General features: G+C 44.7%; 1 long non-coding RNA gene across 1 annotated transcript; it reads left to right on the top strand.

Annotated features, from left to right (window-relative positions):
* Positions 1 to 1,101: 1,101 nt before the first annotated feature.
* On the top strand, positions 1,102 to 4,761 carry LOC123386808. Its single transcript, XR_006601252.1, has 2 exons — positions 1,102 to 1,688; positions 4,232 to 4,761. It is a non-coding gene; the product is annotated as an uncharacterized LOC123386808 (long non-coding RNA).
* Positions 4,762 to 15,466: the final 10,705 nt, after the last annotated feature.

The raw sequence follows: 15,466 nt of genomic DNA, 5'->3' as shown, positions 1-15,466 counted from the left end.
ACGAGTCCAGGAAAGATAAAACAAACAAATAATAAAATAAATCATTTTAACCAAAGAAAAGTAAATACTAGAAGTTATAAAAACAAAACAATATTTTTCTTTTTTTAAATTTATTCTTATTTTTTGAGAGAGAGGGAGTGCAAGTGGGGGAGGGGCGCAGAGAGAGAGAGAGAGAGAGAGAGAGAGAGAAAGAGAATCTTAAGTAGGGTCCACACTTGATGAGGGGCTCAACACGGGACTCGACCTCATGACCGGAAGATCATGACCCGAGCCGAAATCAAGAGTTGGGATGCTTAATCAACTAAGCCGCCCAGGTGCCCCAACAGTATTTTTCAAGCTTAAAGAACACGAGCTTGTAGACCAGGAGACCCACAAAAATACCAAACTATTCAATTAAAAGACCCACATCTAGGCACGTGCTTGCCTTTCACATAACCTAGATTAAAAGGAGTTACTAAAATATTCAAGACCGAAAAAAAAATCACTAAAATAAATAAGTACATACACACATACATACATTGCATCAGCAGTATTGGATGCAAAATGCAATAAAGCAAAGCTGTCAAATTATGGACAGAAAATTATTGAAGTATTTGTTGGATATGGCTACTCTGTCTTTTGTGCCTACACTAAGGATATTTATTCTACGTAATAGTAATGTATTAAGCAACACAGTTCGACACGATCACTCCTCTGCCCATTTCAGGTATTTTGAGCTATTAGAGGAGAAATCCTAAGCAAATGATTATGTTGGTTTTCTCTTAAAACTTCATCATCAACAGGAGTTAATGTGGGTAAAGAGGACACACTGATTTTTTTTTTTCCCTCTGCCAAATTTCCACTCATCTGTTGACATAGATAGCCAATAACAGTCTTCCTTTAAAGCTTTACAGACTTTCAGGTTTCTTTCCTGAAGGTTAAAATATTTTTACTCATTCATTCATGCATTTACTGAACAAGCATTTATGGAAGGCACACCATACACCGTCCCCTGTGATAGGGCAGCTGGTGCATAAGTCAAATAAAATGCTTGTCTTGTCTTGACAGACCCTACCATCTGTAACCTGAGTGGGGGTAGTCGCTCCAATAGCCACGCAAGAAAATGGGTGATGAAAATCCAACTTGATTAGCACTATGGTCTAGTATGAAAAGTGGGCTGAAAAGCTCATGGGCTGGATGGCTGTTTCAAATAGGAAATAGGGACAGCAGAGAGATCTTCCTGGAGGTGATGACATTGTACAGCAGTCTGGAATTTTAAAAAAGGAGGTATCTAGTTAAAACAAACCTAAGAAGCTGGAAGAACTTTTCTGCACAGAGGAAGTCTTAAATTCACAGTGTAGATGCTAGAGGCTTGTGGTGCATAAAGGACCCCCTCTTGGGTGAGGGCTTAGAGACGGGGGAGAGGCGAGCTCAGCAGGGCCTAGATCAGTAACACCTTGACTAACTTGCTAAGTAATTTGGACTTTCTTTCTTCATGCCCAGCATGGAGCCCAACGTGGGGTTTGAACTCATGACCCTGAGATCAAGACCTGAGCTGAGATCAACAGTCGGATGCTTAACCGACTGAGCCACCCAGGCGCCCCATAAGTAATTTGGATTTTATCTTGAAGAAATATCCTGGAAGCATTGAAATGTTTGAATGGAGGAGAGACGTAATCAAATGCATGGTTGATTAGAAAGACGCTCTGGTGAGTATAATATTTAACCTTGGGCAAAGAGGTCAGTTAGGCTGGTTCCACGGAACGGACAAGAATGATGGAAGAATAAACCATAATATGAAATCAGCAAAGAGAGAAATAGAGGATTCAAGAGATATAGCCATGGTCATTTTGAGAGGATTTCATGGTCAATTGTTATATGGAGCTTGAGGGGAGAAAGAGGGCAAGAATAATTCTGGGGTCTCTGGACTAAGCAGTTGGGTAGATGGTAGGCGATTTTGAAAAAAAATAGACACGGGTATGGGATAAATTTCAAGATAAATTTCACTGGGCACTAGAGGGAGGAGTTCATTTTCTTTTTCAAACAAAAGGTCTCATATTTATTACTGAACCAACAGAAGCAGAAACATGGAAACAGAAAAATCATTTTCCCCATAAAACATCCAGTTGTTTGGGCGACGTTTGCAGAGTGCTACTAGAAGAGCAAAGGACCTCGACACAGCATAAATCTGTGTGCTATCTCCTGTGTGACTCCTTACGGACCAGCCTGTTCTCGAGTGTTTCCATGGAAACAGTTGGTGACAAAAGTATAGCGTTGGGACAGATTCACCTGGGAAAATGTGTGAGGAGATCATCTAGGGAGCTCTAACACTCTGGGGGGAGCAGGGGAAAAGGATTCCAAGGATGACCGAAACTGTGGAATACCAGAGAGGGAGCAGAGTTCCAGAGTATGGGAACAGACAAAGTTTCAGAACAGAGACTGGCTAGCAGTCTTTCATTTTGCAGAGACAACTAGGAAAGATAACTATAGAGTTTGTTGCTGTGTTTATCAGCGAAGAAACCATCGATGCCCTTAAGCAAGACTTTAGTCATACAGAGAAAGACAGATGCCATATGTTTTCACTCTTATGTGGATCCGGAGAAACTTAACAGAAGACCATTGGGGAGGGGAAGGAAAAAAAGAAAAAAAAAACAGTTAGAGAGGGAGGGAGCCAAATCATAAGAGATTCTTAAAAACTGAGAACAAACAGGGTTGATGGGGGGTGAGGGGAGGGGGGAAAGTGGGTGATGGGCATCGAGGAGGGCACCTGTTGGGATGAGCACTGGGGGTTGTATGGAAACGAATTTGGCAATAAATTTCATATTAAAAAAAAAAAAAGAAAAGCCACCATCAAAAAAAAAGATACATTTACCATAAATAATTCTGTGTCTGAAAACATGTTGTAAAAGGTTTTAGGATACAGCTTTTGTCACTTTTTACTTTTGGAATATCCATTTCCATATTAGAGAACATCTCGGTGTCTGTGCTTCACGAGATCTTCCCCATCCTCATCTAAGACACCGGCCATTTTTTTTTTCAACTCTTTTATTGTGCTGAGTTTTCTTTCTCTCTTCTTCCAGTTCTGTTATGTTCTACTGTTCCCAGCCATTTGCTGGGATAAAAAATACAATCCTTTCGTTTGAATGCTCATTTTGTGGCTCTTTTGGCCTTTCTTCCTCCTCCCTCCTCTCTCCTCCTTCCCTCCCTCCTTCCTTCCTTTTTCTTATCTGAGTTTTTTTTCTGACGTCTTACTGTTTACAGTTCCATTATTGACTTGGTGAATTTTAGATTCTTCTAAATTTATTCTAGTATCTCCAAATTTGTTCTGCCTTTTTAGTATCCATCTCTTGATTTTACCAATTTCAAAACTCACAGAAAGGCTCAAGATAATGGTTGCTAAAGCAAGCCATTCTCCACGGAAAGCCTTGCCTGGAACAGCGGATTTAGTCGGTCATGTATTTTGCTGAATGCTTACCGGGTGCTTTTCATTCTGGTAGACTGAGGAGGGTTGATATTAAAAAATGATGTGGGGCGCCTGGGTGGCGCAGTCGGTTAAGCGTCCGACTTCAGCCAGGTCACGATCTCGCGGTCCGTGAGTTCGAGCCCCGCGTCGGGCTCTGGGCTGATGGCTCAGAGCCTGGAGCCTGTTTCCGATTCTGTGTCTCCCTCTCTCTCTGCCCCTCCCCTGTTCATGCTCTGTCTCTCTCTGTCCCAAAAATAAATAAATGTTGAAAAAAAAATTAAAAAAAAAAATGATGTGGAATTCTCCAATTTAATGGAACAAATACCACTACTAAAATTTGTCAGATAATTAGCAAGCATTATTCAGTTTAGCATAAGAGTATATTTTATATATTAAAAATATATTAACATATTATTAATATATTTATATTTTTGTATTATATTACATGTAAATATATGTAATTATAACATATAAATATTAAAAAATACAATATTTAAATCATTACGTTTACATAATTTATTAATTTGTATAACATATAAATGACAATATATATAATATGTTAGTATATATTTAGAATACATAAAATGTATTTCTATGCTACATATATTTGTAACATACACTTGTTTACTCTGGTTTTCCTTCATTAGGAATGAGTTCTTGGAACAAGAGAACACGTTATTTAATTATTAGATTGTGTCACCATGTATTAAATTTTACTCATTCTGGTGAGACGGAAAATTCTTTGGGAAGGATCCAAAGCTCTTAATATCCAAATTGCTTCTCCCATAGGCTCGGCCACAGTGGTTGGTTCTCAATGGAGGACTAACGAAGTCAGAGGACGCTCCTTAGAAATACACAATCTTATTGCCAGCCGGTGTTCCGACCTGGAATTGTGACCTATTCCCATGGAGATCTGGATTTGACCTCCTGTGAGACGGAAGGGGATTTTGTGAGAGACCGATCTGGCCTGAGTGGCTTGCGGACTGTTGCCTTCCTTGGAGTAACTGTACTTTGGTTTTCTAAGGGAAGTGGGATCCCTTAGAATCCCTCCCCAGTGGGATGCGTTCCTAGTTCACAATAAAGTGTCGAGGAGAAAGAGATTCCTAAGGGTGAACCTCGAGACTCCAAGCCAGGCAGAAAGCCAGAGCCTTTAGATCATGGTGTGAACACAGAAATCTGCTCCTTAGTTGTGCAAGGCGTCTTTGACCCATCAGAAGACACTTCACAATCCTTTTCTCATCTCTGGTCTAGAATTAAATGATTACTGCAGCTCAGGAGCTCCGCACCTGCATGGCATTTAATAAAGTTATATAAAGTGGTATTGTTATCAAGCTATTCTTGACTTTAGGAGGCTTCCCCATTGAGACGGTGCCGGAACGTGCCCAACTATGGGCGTTTCCCCCACCTCACACTGTGCCGTCATTGGGACCCCACACACGTCACTCCTGGATCCATCTGCAGTCTGAATTGTAGGAACTGGGTGATTCCAGGATGATAGGAAACAGACGTTTTCGACAACCGTGAGGTTGCTTCCCAAGTGGTGTAGAGTACGTTCTACCCCCACTCAAACATTTATTTCTCTACTCTGTCTGGTAATGTCTCAGGTCACTGAACCCCCGTAGGAAGGTTGGAGGGAACTGTATTTCTAAAAGTTGAGAAATTTGGTTTGAAGAAATCCAAAAGGTGGGAGAGGCACTCTGCCTGGGTACAGTTTGGAATGGGAAATAGCCATAAGTTCCTTGAGTGCAAAGACCATCTGTTCACAACAATGTGTGCAATGCTTATCATAACCCTTAATGCGTAAGAGATGGTCCTTAATGACTGTGGAATGAACAAAGACATAAATTTTATAAAGGGAAAACGTACCGGGGGTTGGGGTTTGAGGGAGTTTCTTGAGCATGTATTTATTACAATATCTAGTTGCAAGGCTAGGTTTTTTGAATATGTCTGATGACTTCTTAAGGTTGCCGAGGGCTGAACTTCAACTTGGCATCAAATATAGAGCCGCTCTTCTAATGGCGTTGAGTGAGCCAAAGGCTTGGGCTCAACACAGAAGGAAACTCTCCTACTGAGCCCTTCCCCTGAGTTTTTTTATTTAAGTTGCCCTATTTTTCAGGTCTGTAATTTCCGTTTGGTTCTTTTCTATTCATCTGCTAAATTTTTTCTGTTTTGAGATTAATTGGTAATTAATTCTTGGATCACGTTTATGGTGTCTACTGTCAAATTCTTGTCGATAATTCCAACGTCTGGTTCATGTTGGCATCAGTTGTTTGTCTTTACTCATCTGAGTTGTGATTTTCCTGGTTCTGGCTATGACGGGTGATTCATTCTTTCCTTCCTTCCTTTTCTTTCTTTCTTTCTTTCTTTCTTTCTTTCTTTCTTTCTTTCTTTCCTTCTTTCGTTCTTTCTTTCCTTCCTTCTTTCTTGCTTTCTTGCTTTCGTGCTTTCTTTCTTTTTCACTTGCTTCCTGGAATTCTACCAGAGATCCCACCTCATTGCATTTTTGCATGCAGTCTGCCTGTTTCGGTTCAACCCATGGGTCCTGGCTTACTTTTGTGAGCTGTGGTTCCAGGGCCATTTAAGTCTCAGAGCCTGTGTCCGCTGGGTTTGTCTGGTGCCTCCAGAACTCCCACTGATCCCTGCTGGGGCTACCAGGTGGAAGGAGCTACCTGAGGTGGGGAAAAGAGGTGCTTTCTGGGGCTGGCGCTTATGTGGGATCCCCCTTGGGTGGGGGGAGACATCCACCCATGTCTCCAGGGGTTCCCTTGCTCTCCAGATTATTAGCAACCTGCCTCTGTGTTGCACCGCCTTTCCTGGGCTCCCTAAACAACCCACATTTTCTCTGTCCACATTTCACTTTCGCTGTTCCTCAATTATCTCTAGATTTTTCCTTGGGAATGAATGAGCAGGGAGAGACGGGTCTACACTCCCTTGTCTGGACTGGAACCGGACTGTAATGGTCCTCTGTGGATCTCCTTCCTGGAAGAGAAGGCCACAGTCCCCAGGAAACCACTGATCTGGCTCTTCAGGTGGAGAGAAGGAAAACCAACTCTAGGGCTGTGTTGGCTGGACAAGCTCACAACTGGGAGGGGCATTTCAACCACCACCCTTTCTCCTCTCCTTGGTCAGGAAGAGCGCCCCGGTTCCCGGTTCAAGGTGTCCTTATCAGGAGGTGGACTGATAGGAGGGGCATAAATGACTTCATTAGGAGCAAACACTTTATCTTCCACGTGCTTTCTTTCCCCCTTTGTGCTGGCTTTTGTACTCCGGGGCGGCCCAGGGTGTGTGCGGAGGGGCTGAGCAGACAGGGTGGCCAGCCCTGCTGGAGTCTGGCCCTTGCCGATTGGGCGGCCACGATTCTAAATTCTGCAGGACTCTATTGGTTTCTGTGCATAAGCTGAAGCAACCCCTCTCTCAGTCAGGAAGGAGTGGCTTCCTGGAGGAGGCAAACCCTACTGGTCAACCTTGCTTCAGCTCCTGGTTGCCTCTCAAAGCTTGTCCTTCTCCACTAAAGGCTATTTTTTTTTTTTTTCTTTTAAAGGGAGATAGTGAACCGGAGCAGGCAGAGGGAGAGAGAGAATGTCAAGCAGGCTCCTTGCTGGGCTGCAGCTAGGAGCCTCAGGCAGGGCTGGATCTCACACCCTGGACCTGAGCCAAGTCAAGACTTGGGCACTTAACAGACTGAGCCGCCCAGGCGCCCCTAAGCCTATTTTATGTATTTTCTCTTTTTTATTCGGGAAAAATTTTTTTAGTACGTCTTCCTTTTTGAGAGAGAGAGAGAGAGAGAGAGAGAGAGGCAGAAAAACAGGGAGACACAATCTGAAGCAGGCTCTGAGCTGTCAGCACAGAGCCGGAGGCAGAGTGGGGCACTTACAACCAACTGAGCCACCCAGGGCCCCCAAGCCTATTTTATTTTTATTTTTTTAACGTAATTAATTGTCACATTGGCTTCCATACAACACCCAGTGCTCACCCCAAGAAGTGCCCTCCTCAGTGTCCATCACCCACCTTCTCCTCTCCCCCACCCCCAAGCCTCTTTTATGTTTAATGCCCCTAGTACTTGAGGGTGTGCCGACACCTGTCTGTCCCCAAGGGGCCGACGTCAGGGAGCGCCTGAAGTCGGCTGGCTTTGGACCACACGGGGCCGCGGCCCCCTCCCCCAGGCGGCCAGGGAGGGGCGGCTCCGCGGCTGCGCAGACACCCGCTGCAGGTGCGGGAGGCCCCGGGGTCAGTGCGCGCGCAGACCCGAACCCAGGCCCCGGCGCCCCCCTGCCCCCTGGGAAACCAGAGCTTCTGGAACAGAACCTGCGGCAGGGCGCGGACCGTGGCTGCGGCCAAGCCCGAAGCCCGGCCCGACGTGAACCGGGGTCCGCGACGGGAGCCCTTCTGGTGACTCGGCCCTTGAGCGGGGACCGCGCGGGGGACTCCGTGACTCGGCCTTCAGCCACTGCTCCTCCGGCCGACAGAGCCTGGTGAGTCTTCCTGCGGCCGTGGGGTTTCCGGCTGCGGGGTCTCCGGCTGTGGGGTGTGGGCTGGGGTCTCCGGGTACGGCCATGGGGTCTCTGGACGGGGGTCTGGCCTCCGCGCAGGCCCAGGGTTGAAGACAGGGGTCTGGGGGGGGACCTGGGTCTGGGGGGACTCAGGGGCGGCTGTGAACAGCCGGGGGCCCTATGTGTGCACAGAGCCGCGCCCTCAGGTCCCTCGGGTCCCTCGCCCCTGGCCGGCTCATGGTCACACCTGGTGGCTGCTCCCCCTTGCTTCTGGGTCCCCCCTGGTGCGCGGCCCCCCTGCGTGGCCATCCCGAGCCTCAGGGCGAGGCGGGTCGCAGCCCCTGGTCCGGTGACGGGTGGCCCGTCTGCACCCCAACCGCCCTCGGGAGGGACAGGTGGCGGGCCCCCTCCAGTCCGGCTGTCCTCACAGCCTCGGAGCTTGGCCTTGGTTCCTGAATGTCAGGTTGCGCGTCCCCGTTTGGTGCAGATGAGTTCGCGACCCTGGAAGCGGTCAGGCGGCTGAGGTCGAGTGCAGGGGTGGCCTCAGGTGTCCAGCCCCGAGAAGCCAGTATTGAAGTATTGGGTATTGAAGACGTAATCCCCAGAGAGGACAGTGTCTTTGAAAAGTTGATGATATGGTGGTTGAATCGAGTGCAAACCTGTGTTGCCGTAGATGATCCTGTTATGAATCTTTTTCTGAAGGCTTTTGATTTTTCCAAAGAATATTAAAAACTTTTTTTATTATTATTTATTGTGTTATTTTTGAGAGAGACAGAGCACTAGTGGGAGAGGAGCAGAGAGAGAGAGGGAGACCCAGAATCCAAAACAGGCTCCAGGCTCTGAGCTGTCAGCCCAGAACCAGATGCAGGGCTTGAACTCATGACCTGAGTTGAACTCAGTGGCCTAACCAACTGAGCCACCCAGGCGCCCCTCCAAAGAATGTTTTTGATCCAGATTTCTTGCAACAGGAAAGTCTACTTGTGCATATTGGTACTGGAGAAATCCCTGGGTAAGGACCAGGGGAATCTTAGGGATGGAGACAGGGGTTCGACTGCTCCGTCACAGCTGTGTCTCTAGCAGGAACACTGTCCATAAAGCAAAGGGTGACTGGCTGAATTGGGTATGAACCACTGCGCCAGGTCTGAGTCGGACACACAATCCCCCTGTCCATCCACACGGCTACCGGAGGGAGTAAATGCTGGGCCTGCGTTCAGTTACCGAGGGCCTGACGTCACCCAGTCAGTTAGAGCTCCTGTGAATTTTCACCTAAGTGCCTCCCGTCCGGGCCACTGGGAGCAGGTTCCCCCTGGCTCAGTTTGCAAGCCTCCCTCTCTCCTGCTGGGACTTCGGCCTTGTGACTCAGTTTTTAGCCTCCCTCTCTCCTGCTGGGACTTTGGCCTTGTGACTCTGTGTATGGATCATGTTCCATTGGGTCTGTTCTGTAGTGATGCATCACGGACCGTCTCTGTTCCGGAGGTATATCTTTGCTGGAGAGTTGGGAATCTTTTAAACAGTCGTAACCTGGGGGATTTGAAGATGGCAAGTTGGGAATGAAACAGCTTAGCTGCACTTCCTTCCTGCTCCAGGGGGAACTCTGTTCTTTCCGAAGGCTCAGGTTGGTGAGGGTGGGGCAAAACCTTTATCTCTCAACACCCTGCCCCGGTGAAGGGCAAATTCACTCCCATCTTTATCTTATCGGAGATTTCGGTGTGTGTTCCTGTTTATCCAGGGAGGAGGTCTTACACCAAAGTGTTTGTCAAACACCTAACTGGGGAAAAAGTACATTGGCATCCCTGCTCTTAAGTGACGTCTTTGATGCCACTTTCCGTGGAATTATTACAAAGCAGCGTGTGTCAAGTCAGTGGACGCATTATGCCAAGGCTGTTTGGTGTTTATGTGAAGCATGCCCACTATAAGAATAACTGAAAACTTTTTTTGTCACTTGGGGCTACATTACAAGTTTTCTCACATGATAAACTACAATTTTTGTAGTGAATTTGGGAAAGACAGAAAGGAAAAAAAAGTAAAGAAAACATAAACTACTTGAAACCCACTATCCGCAGGTGGTTTTTAGGACTATTTCATATATTACTATTTCATATTTTACTTGGATGCAGTTTAGGGGATGATTTTTTTCCCCCTTAACATTAGATCATGGGATAGTCCGTGGTTTTATTTTAACACTTTCTGAAACCTATTCGGTGTACTTGTAAAATGCATAGGACCTGGATTGAAGACCTGTTTTCATTGACATTCTTTTAATTTGTTTTTAATGTTTATTTTTGAGAGCGAGACAGAGACAGAGCACAAGCAGGGGAGGGGCAGAGAGAGCGGGAGACACAGAATCCGAAGCAAGGCTCCAGGCTCTGAGCTGTCAGCACGGAGCCCGACGCGGGGCTCGAACCCACGAACCGTGGGACCATGACCTGAGCCGCAGTCGCTTAACTGAGCCACTCAGGTGTCCCAGTATTGACATTCTTATAGAGAAATTAGGCAGCGAAGACAAGAAGGAAGAAAATAAACAGGTCCTATCATTCTGTCACTTGGACAGTAGGACTATTGTTTTCGTTACTTTATATGCATTCTCCATTCCTTCCATGCAAATGAGTATTTTTGTTCTTTAATGGCATTGTGTTATTACAAGTTAATATATCATGGAACATCTTTCCATACCAAATAATTATATCGCTTCCACTAATTTCCCCTAAGAACTTTTATTTTTAATCACAATGGAAGGAAAACATGTGTCTTTTCATTTACGAAAAAAAAATCTGATGGCATAACACATGATTATTAAAAAAAATAATAATCCCGTAGGTTATCAGAGAAAAAAAAATACACTGACATAAAGTTGCACCATTCTGGAATTCTCTCTTCGCTGTGTATACTCTCAGTTTTACAAATGTTTTTTTCTCACAAAAATGAGACTATATACTGTTCTGTTACTAGATTATTCAAGTATTTGATCATATGTCAAAAATAAACATACTTGAGGTTAAAGCTCTGAGTATATGCATAATGACTTTATTGTAGTAAATCCTTTAAAGGGAAATTATTGGGCCAAAGGATTTATTGTCATTAAGGTTTTCTGTAGGAATGAACAAATTTGTTTGTGCAAAGGTTGTGCCCATCCGTTTTCTCACTGGTGGTATTTGAGATAGTTCACTTCTGTGTGTCTGGGACAACATTGCATGGTATAAAATTTATTTGACCATTTGATGGGTGAAAACAGTGCATGATATTTCCTATTTCTTTGAACACCATATATGTTGGAAACATTGCCTCCAACTTTCCGTCTGCCTTTTAAATAGTTCATGAGATCGTGAGGTTACTGGTAGTCTTAATTGTGATATGTTCCTATCACTTCTGATAAGTCAACTTGAAAAATCAACTTGGGAAGGAGGTAAGTTTGTTTCAGTCTTTCAAAAACAGGGAAAAAAGCTCATTGGCAAATAACGTATCTCCAGCTGGGGGTGTTATTGTTGTTGTTTTACTTTTTAATGCTGTTCACACATTTTTAAGTGAAAAAAAAATTAGAAAAACTTCTCTGACGTGGGAATGGCACAGGGGTTTCCTGACTGTGTGAACAGAAGCCTCGCCTCTGTTGTCGCCAGGATACTTTGCTTCTCCATGGCTCGCCCTGAATCAGTTACATCTCCAGGAGGGGAGGGTCTGTGTCAAACTTTTCACAGGATGAGTTTCCTTGTTCCGAATGGATAACTTCCAGTGGGCACGGACTGTGACACTGTGTGTGTGTGTGTGTGTGTGTGTGTGTGTGTGTGTGTGTAAGTCAGCACAATGTTTGTGAAAGATCAGGACACAATCCCAGGTTAATGGGATGTTTAAATGTGCGTGCTTGGTGAAAATGATTTTAATCATAATTTTTGTGTCACTATATCAGTATTATTATGAACACAATTATTTTAGAATTTTGTTTTTAAGTAGTCTCTACACCCAGCGTGGGACTTGAACTCACAGCTCTGAGATCAAGAGTCACATGCTCCACCAGCTGAGCCAGCCAGGCGTCCCAAGATTACTTTAAAGATTTGGGGTGCCTGGGTGGCTCAGTCGGTTAAGCGTCTGACTCTTGATTTTGGCTCAGGTCATGATCTCACAGTGCATGGGTTCGAGCCCCACTTCGGGCTCTGTGCTTACAGTGTGGAGGCTGCTTGGGATTCTCTCTCCCCCCTCTCTCTGCCCCTACCCTTCTCTCTCTCAAAATTAATAAGTAAATAAAAAATTTAAAAAGAAGATTACTCTGCCATCAGATACATCAAGGCAGAAGGGGTTCTTTTGGTTTAAGCCAATTTGGGATTGGTTGTTGATACAGGCTGGCCCACCCTTCCTCATCATAAAGACTTCAGAACCAGGGCCACCAGGAATGGATTTGAGCCACGGTTGGCAAGTCTAAGAGTGGGTCAAAATGAGGCCCTTCAGTCCAGTTCCATTTCTGTAGACTAGTTTTGTTCCATGGTGTTCTAATACCTTTGAATGTAATTCTTTCAGTTTGCAAATCATCTTGCCAGAGGCCCGACCACTCCCTGTTGCCTGGTGCCCAGATACTTCTCTGAATGTTACCTAGTTGGCTGGTCCCTTACTGCATTTGAATTTGGTCTCCTGGTCTATAGGGCAGGTGTTCAAAGAGGAGTTGAAGCCCAAAAGATGAGTGGACAGGTCAGAGCAGGTCATTAGATAGGATGAGAGGGGCAGAAAGACGGGCAGGAAGCCCGTTGCTAGAACAGACAGATAGACTGGAGCCGCTCCCCGAACCAGGGAGTGGAGACCGTGGAAAGAAACATCTTTGACAGAACAAGGTGGGAACAGGGACCAGGAGAGGCAGGTGAAGCAGAGCTGGGCTGCGGCGTGGAGCGGTGGTGGGGATGATTCCTGGTGCGTCCTCAGTGGCTCCCCACCAGCAGGTGTGAGCTTCCCTGCACCCCCAAGCTGGGACAGACCATCTGTGCCTTGCAAGCCCTAGGCTGTGTATCCAGGGTCAGTGTGCTGTCTCCTGGCCCCCGCCCGCCATCTGCGGCTGGCGCAGCCTGGGGCCATGAAGGCAGAGTTCCTGGTAGCGTCGGGGTGGCGCTCCAAGTTGTAAATTCCCAGCTCTTCTCAATGGGCCTGGGGTCACTTCCTCTGTGTTCTCTTTGTCCTTCTCAGACCCCAGAGTCCAGATGAGGAGACCAAAGCCTGTCTCGCGATGGGCCAAGGGACAGAGAAGTTTGGAGCCACTTTTTATACTACCGCTGTGGGCTGGAAAACCTGGTTTCTTGGAAAAATATAAACACGAATTGTAGTTAGCTCATAAGGTCACCGGGAGAATTGAACAAGGTCCTCTCGCAAATGTGCTTGGGATAGTACCCGACCCTCTGCGAGCATTCAGTAAATCTTGGCTATTCCAGTGCTCTCCCGAGACTGGCAATTTGGTGAGTGTTTATTAGGGATGATAAACCACTGCGCCATGAACATTCCTATAGCACCAGGGCGAGGCTCCATGCGCGGGATTTAGGTGAGGCAACTGACATGTGCAATTTCTCTTTCCTAAGCTGGGTGTAAAAAAACGTTGTGACGCATAAGCTCCTTTGACAAATATGTGTTCGAGTGAAATGAATTACCTCGAGACTCCATATCATCCAACTCGAACATGTTTAGCTGTGTCATAAAATTCTCAGAATGTTGGCTGGGATAATTCTTTGTGCATGAAGCTGAAAAATGATAGATAATATTTCACTTCACACAACATAAAATTGCTGTATGTTTTGTAGATTCTCTTATCTGAAACTTTGGGTAGCACCATCTAGGAAAAAAAATTGTATTTCTAACTAAAATAGTCGTCATAAAGAACAATCCCAAACCTGTCATTCTAAGTGCACACTTCTCTGGAAGGCTAATGAGTGGTCAGATTTAGTACATAACAAGGTGTCCCATTATGACCTGGTCTTAGGACAGCTGGTGGAAACTGTGGTGTGAGAGACTCCAAAGATATTGACGAGATTTCCTGTAATTTACAAGATCATTTAAATAAGACTCCCTATTTTCATTCGAAACCTCCAGTGAATTTCTAGATGGAAATTATCCCAAAAGGAAAAGAAGAAAGTGAAGGATGACCCTGGTTCTTTACATGAAAACCTAAACAATGCCGTGTTGTGCTGGAGCAGCAATTCTGTTTTGTGTTTTATTTTCTAAAAAGGCCAATGCTATTTATTCACTCTTAAGAAATACAAGATACAGGGGTGCTTGGGTAGATGGATCAGTGGGTTAAGCTTTCGACTCTTGATTTTGGCTCAAGTTGCGATCTCATGAGTTCGAGCCCCGTGACCCCCTGTTTAAGATTCTCTCTCCCTTTTGCTCTGCCCCCTCCCTGGCTTGCATGCTCACTCTCTCTCTCGCTCTTTCTCTCAAAAAAAAAAAAAAAAAAAGAAAAGAAAAGAAAAGAAATACAAGATAAAAGTGTCCACAGAAAATCTTTGTTGATTTTACTATCAAATTTTTGTTTCAAATAAAATTTATACTGTGCAGTTACATAGAAATGATTGCACTGTTTTTCTTGTTTGTCTTGTGATAATATGTAGTCTGTGAAATTTATGAGAACTTCTGCTATACCATCTGCTGGATAATGAGGTGGTCTTAAATACATAGAAGGCTTCTTCATCAATGACCATTCCAACGTTTGGGAAAGTTATATTGACCAACCTGCCATCCCCTTATGTAGTGATGTAGAAGTGATACAGAATACAGACTCCCGTTCTGTCTCTGACTTCATAGCTTACCTAACGTTACACGTAATTCAACAAGAAGTGTTAAGTAAACTAGATGAAGGAAATCTAAAATTTATAGAGGATTTTTTTTATTAAGTAAATGACAAATAAAATAATTCTAGGATGGAGACTGGATATTATAAAAATATTTCTTTCCATATTAATTTATAATTCTGGTGTCATTCCAAACAAAATCTAAATGAAATTTTTTGTGGAAGTTCATACATTTATTTTATTACATTTATTTTTTTAATGCTTGTTTATTTTTGAGAGAACGCACGTTCTCTCAAAAATAAACAAGCACACACACACACACACACACACACACACGAGTGGGGGAGGAGCAGAGAGAGGGAGACACAGAATCCTAAGCAGGCTCCAGGCTCCAAGCTCTCAGCACAGAACCTGGTGTGGGGCTGGAACTCATGAACTGAGAGATCATGACCTGAGCCGAAGTCAGACGCTTAACTGACTGAGCCACCCCGGCACCCCTTTTTTTCTTTTTATATGTGGATGTCCAGTTTTTCCAATACCATTTATTGGAAAGACTGAACTTTCTCCATTGAATTGCCTTAGCTCCTTTGCCAAAGATGGGGTCTATTTCTGGGATCTCTATTCTATACCACTGATTTGTCTATTCTTTCATCAAAACCACACTGTCTTTTTTTTTTTTTTTTTTTTTTTTTTTTTTTTTAATTTTTTTTTTCAACGTTTATTTATTTTTGGGACAGAGAGAGACAGAGCATGAACGGGGGAGGGGCAGAGAGAGAGGGAGA

Source organism: Felis catus, chromosome B4, assembly GCF_018350175.1.
Source record: "Felis catus isolate Fca126 chromosome B4, F.catus_Fca126_mat1.0, whole genome shotgun sequence".
NCBI lineage: Eukaryota > Metazoa > Chordata > Mammalia > Carnivora > Felidae > Felis > Felis catus.
This window is presented reverse-complemented; position numbering and strand designations above follow the sequence as displayed.